The sequence below is a fragment of the Nannospalax galili genome, unplaced genomic scaffold, assembly GCF_000622305.1.
Source record: "Nannospalax galili isolate Female #2095 unplaced genomic scaffold, S.galili_v1.0 scaffold185, whole genome shotgun sequence".
In the NCBI taxonomy this organism is placed as follows: domain Eukaryota; kingdom Metazoa; phylum Chordata; class Mammalia; order Rodentia; family Spalacidae; genus Nannospalax; species Nannospalax galili.
Genome location: NW_008355474.1, coordinates 4,194,573 through 4,205,996, shown reverse-complemented (window position 1 = coordinate 4,205,996; position 11,424 = coordinate 4,194,573). Strand labels below are relative to the sequence as shown.

The 11,424-nt window shown below is 39.2% G+C and overlaps 1 pseudogene; it reads right to left on the bottom strand.

The window, feature by feature from the left end:
- Nucleotides 1-1,150: 1,150 nt before the first annotated feature.
- On the bottom strand, nt 1,151-2,299 carry LOC103749941 (annotated as a pseudogene).
- Nucleotides 2,300-11,424: the final 9,125 nt, after the last annotated feature.

Sequence of the window (11,424 nt, the reverse complement as noted above, 5' to 3'; positions counted from 1 at the left end):
CCAAAATAACCTGCTCCCAGATTTCATACATTTGAATGTATAGTTATACCACATATTGAAAGTAAGGTTCCAGTTCCTACTGCCAAATTTCCTGCCACACTGAAAACTTTCACAATTTCTCTATTCTCAGAGAAAATCTTGTGTATTAGAAATTTTAGAATTGGGCAAGAAGACAAAGAATTAGATGTTGTGGCAGGGCTCTGATGAGACAGGACATCCAGTAACCACTGTCACATCAAGAACACAGAAGGAAGGGAGGAGGTCTGCCTCTGCTGGAACTATTTGTTAGGACCACCCACCTGGCCCCTTTTCTACTGAGTGCTCTGATGGGAGGCCATAATGCTCATCCCTCTTTCTGGGTATAGCTTCATCCCAAGCTCTTTGACTCTGTGGTTCACTGCTTCCATTATGTTACCTTTCTTGGCAGTGATATCAAATATTCTTGCCCTTTTAGAACTTTCACTCAATCGCAAATGCTTTTTGTTCTACCTAATCTTGCATAATCCTTGACATTTTATACTAATATCTACTTTTTACAAATATTTTCTTCTCTAAGGTGATTTTGTTGTTTCCAGAAAGTCAATTTAAGTGTCTCACAGCTCTCCTTCATAGTCCATGCTACTGAAAATACTTTATTTTTTTTAATTTGGAAATTCAGTTTAATGTTTAACCACAGTATTTCGATTCATGATGGCATTTAAGAAAAATTATACTTCTGGAGAAAGGTCCTATAGACATGCTTTTTTGAAGCTATGTTACAAAAACTACCATAGTTAATAATATTGCCTTAACATTTCTTAGTCATACAGAATGATCATCTTTGATTGCTATTACAATAAATCTTGATACAGGGTACTGTTGCTTTCTGCTCACTAGAAACCAAACATACATAAATCAGACTCAGAAAAAATATTCAGAATCAATTATTGCAATGTTGGCTACATAAAATAAATAGAAAAATCTTTTTGAGAGAAAGCCCAATAGTCAAGAGGCTATATTGCATTTTAAAATGGAATGCTGGCTATGTACATAAGGGAAAACATCTCAATATCAAAACTTTAAGTTAATTATTAAGCTCTCTTTTAATATGGCAATGCTAAGGAGCTTAGCATTCTGACATTTAAAATCAACAGGAATGGTGTTACTTTTATCCTTTGGTTCCCAGTGACAAATAATGAATGCAGTCTCTGGTTTTGGTTCCTCCTGGGTGACATTTGTTAGCAGAGATCTCTGCTGTCTTAGCTGAAATTTGGCAGCCCAAGAAGTGCACCAACAGCTCCAAAGTATCCCTCATGTTCTAGAAACAATGCTTTCAATTGACCTTTTGACCAATAATCCAGTGCATATGCCAAAAGTTTCATGGAGAGGGTATTAACATGTAGAAAGTTTCCAACAAAGACAGCTCTGTTTATTTTCTCATTAACAGCACACATTCATGCCACGGAACCAATGTTATTGGTCATAGTAACTAAAGTAGCTCTTGCCAGATCCTCTTTACTAACAGTTACTTGCTTCTCTTTATAAATCATATTCCCAAAACTAGATGCTACAGTCCAACCCGGCAGACCAAGTCTTTCATAATCGCCTCTATAAATATTGTGGACCAGCCTTTCAGCTCGGATGCTATCTCAAGAGCCTCTTCAAAACTTTCACAGCCAGTCAATAAACTGCACAGCCCAAGAAAGGTACCCCCTCCAAGGCCTGTCCTGGTCACTCTTTCATAGTTGTCTTTGGAATGTACTGCTAAAATACTGACTCCTGAGCCAGTGTTCACTACTAGCAGTGGATAAGGATCATCCAGGTTAAAAGGCATCTTTTGGCATCGCTCAGGTTCTGAGGCATTAGCAAAATAATAGCATTCTGCTTGTCCATTGAAACTGACAGAATCTATGTACAGCAAGCCATTTACAAGGCAGTCAAGTTCATCTGGTTTGTGCAGGTGGAGGTTTCCAATTGTATGAAAATCGTTTTCAAACTTGTAAGCACCACCTCCTGTAACACATAGCACCGTTTGTAATGTTGAGAAGTTTTTATCTTTTCCCATTTGGATAAAAGTAGGCAAGTCCTGGGTTGGAAATCCGATAAAGCGCAAGTTCCCTCTTCCACCAAAAAGTGTTAAATTCTTCAGTTCAAGGTGCACATCCCGACTGCAAGTGGACCCATATGCTACATTAGAAGTCAAATATTTCTGAATACTTTTTAAGCTCTCAACTTCCCTCTTGTTCTTCCTCTGCTGTCATATCCATAGGTTCAAAATAGAGAGCTTTACTAGAGTTCCTCCAAAGTCCGTGCCAAATCACGGGAAAGCATTGTGTCAGAATGTATCATGAAGTCTTTTCACTAATAGAATTTCTAGACAAGCAGAGAAAATGAATACATTGAAGGAAGCTGTCCAAGTGTTCCACATCACTTCAAGATGCATCAGTTTGTATTGTTTCTCTCATTGGCTTCTTGAGTCTGGATCTCACTCCATTGCCCAGCCTGGCCTGGAATTCACAGCCATCCTGTTGGCCTCCAAGTGCTGGGACGACTTGCCTAGGATACATGAGTTTAACCCAGCAAATATAAACATACACCAGCAGCGTTTCACGTTTAAGGGGCACGGGGTAGCTTCAAGTGCAGAGCAGGGCCTAGGGCTGGGTGGCAGCGCCTGAGGGTATGGGCGGCCCATTGGGCGGCCCCACACCCATGCGAGCAGCGGCCAGGACCCAGCGAGCTGGGGAAGTCCGCCAGCCATGCAGCTCCGGGACATCCAGCAGCCGCTCCAAACAAAAGGCCCCATCTCTCCCGAGCCCCCGCCGCCGCCGCCGCACTGGGACAGCCGCTCCAAACAAAAGGCCCCATCTCTCCCGAGCCCCCGCCGCCGCCGCACTGGGAAAAATCTGAAAATACTTTTTAATGTAGGAGCTTGGCATGTTTCCATCATCACCAGACTGGGAGATGTACCACCATTTGTCCAGCACTGAATGCATGGCTAGATGCACAAGTTAAATGAACACATGAATAATGACACCACTGATGGCTCTTTTGTTAACCTGTTCTCAATTATTTGCTGGTTCATAGAAGATATACTGAGTTCAAACCCCAGCTCACAGTGAGCTAGTGAATGGACCACCACATGCTTTATTCACTAAGACAGTGGTTCCTACCCTGTCACATGGGTCAGAATCTCCTGGAGGGCCTAATACAGCATAGATTTCTGGGTTCAAGCCCCAGAAGTTTTGATTCAGTAGCTCTGGGATGGGGCTAGAGATCTTCTTGTCGAGAGTTAAGAAAACGCATCAGAAATTTTAAAACATATAGGAATAGTTGTTCTTGTTTATGGTGACAGAGATCAGATTAGTTTAAAAAGTACCAGCTCATATCCAGTCCACTAATTAGTCATGAGGCCAGTATGACAAAGGGAAGAACAAAGACTTTCCCTTTTTCTTCCTGGCACCCCAACATCCAAATGGGAGCCTGCCACCAAATGGGAGCCCTGAAGTCACACCTCCACTCTGTCATTAGCCTCCACTCACAGCATCATCACACCTATTTTTACCACTTATTTATTTTTGTTTTTAATTAAGTTTTATGTTAGCAAACATAATAATGGGTTTCATTGTGGCATGTTCATGGATCTGTTCCATTATATGTAGTTCTCATTCTCAATTTCCCTCCCCCAGTGCTTCCCCAGTATCTCCTCCTTGCCACTAAGCTGGGCTCCTTCCCAGACAGTCCTTCCCTTCTACTTTCAGGGTCCTCTATTTCCACTACCCTCACTCACCCTCCACTTAAGATCTTTTCTACCCATCTCATGATCCCTTTTCTAATTTCAGGAGCTATACACATGTGCATACACATATAGGTACATATATAAGTCTATAAATGTCTATCATTATAGACACACACAGATATATGTACACACACACACACACACACTTATTGTTTTGTTGACACAGGCTATCTCTGTACCCCCAGCTGGCCTGGAACTCACTATGTGGACTAGACTGGCCTTTGTATCACAGAGATCTGCCTGCCTCTGTATCCCCCATGCTGAGAGTAAGGTGTGCACGCCACATCCAGCCACATACATACTTTTTAATCTAGTTTTTGCATGAGAGAAAATGTGGTCTTTTCGGACTCTGATATTTCATTTAATAGTGATTTCAAGGTCTATCCAAGTTCCTGGCAATGACAGGCATGAAGAACTCTGGGCCTGACTTTCAGATTCTTTGTAATGCTGAAGATCAGATGTAGATATCTTCAAATCACCTTGCTTTACTCCAGGAGAGCTACATCTATTAATGTGTATGAGATCTTGGAGTCTCTTTGGATAGTATCCATGTGGTCCCCATATGTATTGTTGCTGTGTTGACACACGAGAAATGAAGAGAAAGGAGTACAAGAGGCACACGTTGTTAATCAAAACATCTCAATCTAAAGATAACACTTAGTCTTTTGAATCACATTGACATTTAGGCAATGATTCTCTACTACTATGAAGGTATATAGTAGCGAAAAATGTAGAATAAATATTTTTGTTAAAATAATCAATATGCAAGTTGAAATTATTTTGTTTTGTTCTTTTAAGAATTATATTGACTACTCTCAATAAATCTAAAACCATAAATTCTATGGAGATGAATCTTTTCAATGAAATTTAAAATAGCAGAAAGATTTTAAATGGTAAGGGAGTTTTTTTAAATGTAATTAAACTGGGAGAACATGTCAAGGAACTATAAAGAATAAAATTAACACAATAGAAAATTAAAGCAGTATTGTAGAGGATAAACTAAAGCTCTAAGAATGAAGGGAAAAGACAATAGAATCTAAGAAAGCAGATAACAGAAATGAATATGAAGCTGGACAAAATAGGGAACTCATTTAATTTATGTTTTTTTCTGAGACTACACATTCTTAATGTAAGAAAACATTACATGCTCTTTGCTGCTATTTTATCTGACACCTAGTTTTGTTTATGTCTAAAATCTACTCATTAGTCACTATTTTTAAAGAAATGTTAATAACATAAAATAAAGACTCATATATTAATGAATAATATTTTCAGGAAGGATCCAGAAATACAAAGTAAAAATAATCATCATAGTCATAGCAGGGACAAGCAATATGGCTCACTGGGTCACGGCACTTACTGTCACACCTATGACTTAAGTTGCATCCCTTAAACCCACTCAGTGGAAAGAAAGGACAAATTCCTTGATCGTCTTCTGATCTCCACCAGGTGCCATGGCATGCACATGCACACACTCAAACACATACATCATACACTCAAACACATACATACACATGCACAAAATATATATACATAAATGAATAATCTAAGAAAACAACCGAAGGTATTATTCCTCATTAAACAAATGAAACAGTCTTTTATAATCCAAAGCTATTGACAGACAAAACATAAAATATAACATATTAACGTCAAAGTTTTAGGAATCAGTAACATACACTGCTTAAAAGGGAAGATGAATCTGGCAACTGACTTTTTTTATAGCATTGACAGCTCTTAATAAATATCAACAAAATTTTGGACAATAATCAGTTCTGTTTTAATTCTGTGCTAATATTTTACTTCCATGTATGATTATAGTAACTAGGCTTTAAAGTATTTAAAGGTCCAGAAAGTAGTTTACCCAGTAAATTGTTTTGCTTTTTTGTGTATATTTTTATTGAAATTTTGGGACTTTCCTATAAAACACCTTAATCATCTGTATATCCCCTCCCACATCTTAGATCCTGCTCCCCTGAATTTCATGCATTCTGTCATGTTAGTCTATGGAGCCGTTAGTGTACTCAGATGTCTCTCAGTGCAAGTTCATCCACTGGGGTCTAGTCAGTCTACCTGGAATCTTTCACATAGAGATCAACTTTCTTTCACCCAGCAGCAATCAGTTGCCAATAGTTCTTCAGCTAAGGTTGGGGTCTGCTGTCCATATTCCCAGTTCTAAGCTAGGTTTTTGTCTGATGGAGTTTGCATGGGTCTTGTGCATGCTGACAGCATTGCTGTAAGTTTATGTAAGCAAGGTCCCAGGAGCCTGTGAGACTGTTTCTATATGGCCATATACCTCCTTCCCTGGCTCTTACAGTCTTTCCACCCTGTCTTCCTCAATGGTTGCTGATCCGTGGGTAAGTGAAGTTCAACGTTGGAGTTCTGTCAAGGGACCCATGTTCTGCAGACTCTCTTCCTCTACACTTTGGCCATTTGTGGGCTTTTCTGTTCATTGCTGTCTATTGCATGAGGAAACTTTGCTGTTGTGAGTTGAGAGATACACTTGTATTCTCTCTACCTCTTAATCCACTGTATTCTGTGAAACAGGTGTGGAGGTTTCATTGTAGATGTGTCACTTAGAGTTGGGCATCTCATAGGAACTTATTCTCTGCATGCGACCAGAGAACTTTGTGATAGTCTCCATCTGTTGCAACCATCTACATTAGGGAGCTTTGAGATGCATGAAAAATGAATCTCCATTTGTAATAGTCTGTTGATTTAATTTCATTTTATAAATAAAATATTTAAATTATTACTTTTCTAAATTACCCATTATGATTTTTTCTGGATTTCTTAACTCTTTAGTTACTCTTTCTCTTTCTGTTTCTCTGTTTCTCTCGCTCTCTGTTTCTCTCACTCTGTTTCTCTCTGTTTCTCTTTCTGTTTCTCTCTGTTTCTCTCTCTGTGTTTCTCTCTGTGTTTCTCTCTCTCTCTCTCTCTCTCTCTCTCTCTCTCTCTCTCTGTCTCTCTTTATCTCTCTCTCTTCCAGTAGTGAGAATTGAATCCAGGGCCTCTATATATGCTGTGCAAGCACTCTACTGCTGAACAGCACTCCAAACCCTCTTTCCACTTTCAGTTTAGACAGGATCTCATGATAACCTGGGCAGGCTTCATTCAACTAATTCTTAGGCCAGGTAAACCTTGAATTCATGACTGTTCTGACTCACCCTCCCAAACAGCTGGTATTAGAGTCCTTAGCCACCAGGCCCAGGTTGGCTAATTATTTGGAACAACACATTTTTCAAACTCCTACAAATCTTAGTTGAGTTTTAAATTATGTCTGTTTCTGTGGGATTTGCCTCTGGCAAAGGAGAAGTGGATCACAGAAAATAGCTATCCGGTTTCCCGTCCTGTTTCTGTCTAGACACCCATCTTGGAGCACTTAAGCCTCACATATTTCCCTGGAGTCGTAGAAGGTGGATACTTGCCAGAAGATGCTCTTAATTCTGTTGCCCTGTAAACAAATGTAATCATGCAAGATATGTTCTACGGGCCCTTCAAAGCTCACTCTACCTTACCACTTCTGCCATCCCTGCCCCATGTCAACCACTTGTAGAGTCAGTGACCCTTAAGGCATCCAGAAAGTATGACACTCTCAGCTCAGTGATGGCATGTGTGTTGCCACTGTAAAACCTCCTTTGTCTGCCAAGGTTCAGTGTGCACTCTACTTGGACTGTATTCTGCAACAGGACTGCCCTATGCTGCAGATGTGGTAACTCCCTCATGGGAACAACCCTGCCATGGTGTTTCCTACTTGTGTGTCAGGGATGAGGTAGGGACTAAGAAGGAACACAGCTGCCTGCAGGAGACAAGATCTACTGGTTCTTCATGTTTACCCCATTTGCTCTGAATGAACCCTGCTACATTTGCTGGAGAATAATGGATGCTGAGTCTCTTCTTTATGCCCCTCCCTTAAATCTCATTCAACACTAATTTACTTAATTTTGTTTCAAAAAGCACAAACTGTTGCATAACTCTAAGTGATTTCTATTCAGGTTTCCAAAGCAAATTACGCTTGCACAAACATTTGTTCAGACAAGAGGCTATAACTCATAGTTTAAGTCTGTCCTGGTTACTTCCAGAAAGGACCGGATTCTCTGCCACACCAAAGTCCACAAATGCAGAACCACTCCTAAGATAACTTGACAGGATGCTTGATACCAATACCAGGAACTTTGAGTGCTGATCTAGCAATACCACTACTTATTTAGGAAATGAGATGTACCTTGTGTTTGCAAACTATTAGAACTAGAATGGGCAAATTTATATAAAGAAGATTGTGGTTGTCAGATTCCAGCAGGATTTCTTCAATTAAATAAACCACATATAGACTTGTATAGCTTTAGTACAAAATTCTTCACAGCTCCATGCATTGGGACCATGAAAGATTCTAGATCCTCAGGAATTTGATGTGATAGATGTATTAATTCCTTAATTGATTCATGATGTGACACTATTGGAAGAAGATGGGATGTAGGAGGTGGATCCCAGTTGGAGAAAGTATGTCACTAGAGGCATGTCCTGGAAAGATACATCTTGTTCTTTGCCCCTTATCTAGTTTTCTGCTTCTTGACTATCATCTTGCTATGTGTGAAAGGAGACCAGGGAATCAGCAGGCTGTAGAGTATTTGAGAAATGGAGACTAGTGGGAAGTATGTGGGTTGTTGGTGATATTCCCTCAAAAGGGACTGTGGAACTCTAATGTCCTCCTCCTTGCGTTTTCTCTTTCTGCTTCCAGACTCTGGTGAGCCAGGCTCCATTCATGCACTCCTGCCATGAGGCCAGAAACAATGACTACTTGATATTAGACTGCAAATATGAGCCACAATAAGTCATTTCTCTTTCTAAGTTGATCATGTCATGTATCCTATCACAGGAAAAAGAAAAGTGACAAATACCCATAACATGAGTTGGGGCTTTATCACCGTAAACTGAAAAGTCTGTGACAAACAAGGTAGATGCTTTTGTATAACCTGAAGGCTATACAGTTTGAATACTCTTAAAAAATAAACAATATTGTGTAAAGAAAACAAAATAATTATTATTAAGAATTTGTGATGAGGGACTGGAGACATGACTCAGCAGTTGAAAGCACTGGCTGCTCTTGCAGAGGACCCGGATTCTATTCCCAGCATCCATATGGTGGCTAACAACTATCCATAACTCCAGTTCCAGGACAATTTGATGATCTTGTCTGACCTCCATGGGTGTTACACAACCCAGGTGCACTTATATACATGCAGACAATACACTTATACACATAAAATAAAATTTAAAACAAGAATTTCAATGAAATAGAATAAAATTGTAAAGAGATCACAAATATCAAATTTTTTTTTAATTCAAAATGCTTTAAAATATTTAAAAAACTTTTAAATGCTTCATTTGTCTGTAAACTATCTTGTCACAAGACAGTTATTCCACTGTCATTCTTTTAAAAACAATAGAATATAACTATTGTCTGTTGGTTAATCAGAATTTGTTTTAAATTTCTGATAGTTCAAAACATTTTTCTCACTTACAGACCAATATTGGAAAGGATATCATTGCCATACTGTGGATTGTTGTTAATGTCAGGGAGCTTAATATCAGATTTTCAAATAGCAATTGCAAGTTTTTAGGTACTTTTCAAGCTTTCCTGTATAAGGACAAATCTTGAATATTTTTGATTTGCTGACACTCAGTATCCGTTTTTCTGTAATTATTGCTAATGTCCCAATTAACATGATATAATAGTTTTATATTATCTATGTCTATGGCAATATTTTATATCATATTAAGAGGAAAATTATTTTAGAATATGATGTAGTTAACTTCTCTTTATGAACTGTTACCAAAAATTTCAAGGACTAACTTTTGATGAGTATATAAATTGATATATTATTGGATATGTTTTTAACAGTGAGAAATTTTGTTTTTAACTGTGTTTTTGTTTTAGCATAAAAAAACTATCAAATTTGAATTATAGCATTACATTTTTCATGACTGGGAGAGTTTTCCTCATTTTCCTTTCTGGTTCCATACGCCACAAACTTTGTTTCTTCTTCTTTCTTTCAATCAAGTATTTTGCTTGCTTCTGAGTATATAGGATCATATGACAGTGACTATTGGCCTCATTCCTTCCTGCCACATACTAGGTGGGTCAACACAATGACTAGGAAGAGGGCTCCAAGAGGCCATTCCTATTCTGAGGGGGACAAGTCACTTAAAAACAGACAGGACCACAGACCAGTGACTCGATCTTTCCAAATCCAATCTATCCCTATCTGAATCCCTGAACTGGTCATAGCTTCCCCACAATAATCCAACAGGAGGTATATACATGAAGGGGGGAATCAGAATGAAATATTATGACAAAATGTCAAATGATTATAATTGCTTATTATTGCAAAATTATTAATTTTTCAAAGATACATAATCAAGATAGAGCATCAGAAACTACCTCCTAGGTTTACAGGAGCTTGTGCAAGGAGGGGGATCTTTTCACCTGCACTTCATTAACCTTACTCAACATTTGCCCTTTGCTGACATACTATGTGATTTGGGAGTGTTGAGTAATTATAGCATCTCTAATTATAGTTATTGACAAAACTTCAGAAATTAGAAATGTAATTTTCCCCCTCACTATAGGAACACAGGAAAGGCCCTGAGCTATAATGTCGAACATGAGGCACCGCCATTGTCTATGGTGTCCCAGTGTCCTCATGACTGCTTAACAATGACACATCTGCTGATGTTTACGAGGTCATAGAAGATGAAATGCCATCTCAAGGTCAAATCAAAGAGTACATTATGTCTTGGTTTTGAAAGCAGTCATGAACAGTTATTTTTGGCAAAGCAAGAGTCTTTCTCAATCTTAAAAGATTGCTCTTCTTTTCTAAATATTTCTGATATCTCCCTATTTTCTTTCTAGACTCTAGATTGTAATCTAAGGGACTGAGTGGTTTACATCTGTCACCCTGAAAATTAACCAAAGACCTTGGTGCATACAAGATGAATACTAATAACAGAGGACTTAGAGGAGCTATGTCCTGGGTCACAGCAGGTCAGATGCCAAGAAAGATTTATGCTGATCCAACAGTGAGGAGAAATTGAGGATTTGATTTTTCAATTTGAGAAGTCAAATGGAGCCAAGGGGATTTAATCAGCCACTCTCATGCACTTCACTGGTTAACAGCAATTTCTAGATCTGTCTATTATGTAACTATGTGAAGAATTAGGGAATCTTGGTAATTAGTAGTTCACCTAATCAGATTATCTCCTTGTCTAAATTCTGACATCCATGGGAAAACAGACCAGAAAATGTAGTGTCTTTAGCTGCGTATCTGTGTCCAGAGGGGTATTTTTCCTCCGAGGGGCAGGCCCTGCTGCAGAGAATTGGCTGTGGAGTGTTAGCTATGGAGAGGTAGCTGCATAGAGTTAGCCACAGAGGGAGGACTGTGGCCGCCATCTTGAAAGTGGGTGGCACAGAAAAAAAATGGCCCAGTGTCTCGCCTGTGTGGACTTGAGAGGGGGTGTTTACCAACCTGGGTCGGGACTGTGGGCCCACAAAGCATGGGTGAAAGCTAATGGAGACTATGAGCGGGTGTGGAAATGATCTGGAATGGCAGGCTGATGAGCCACAGAACGGAACAGGGGAGCAGGTATTCACT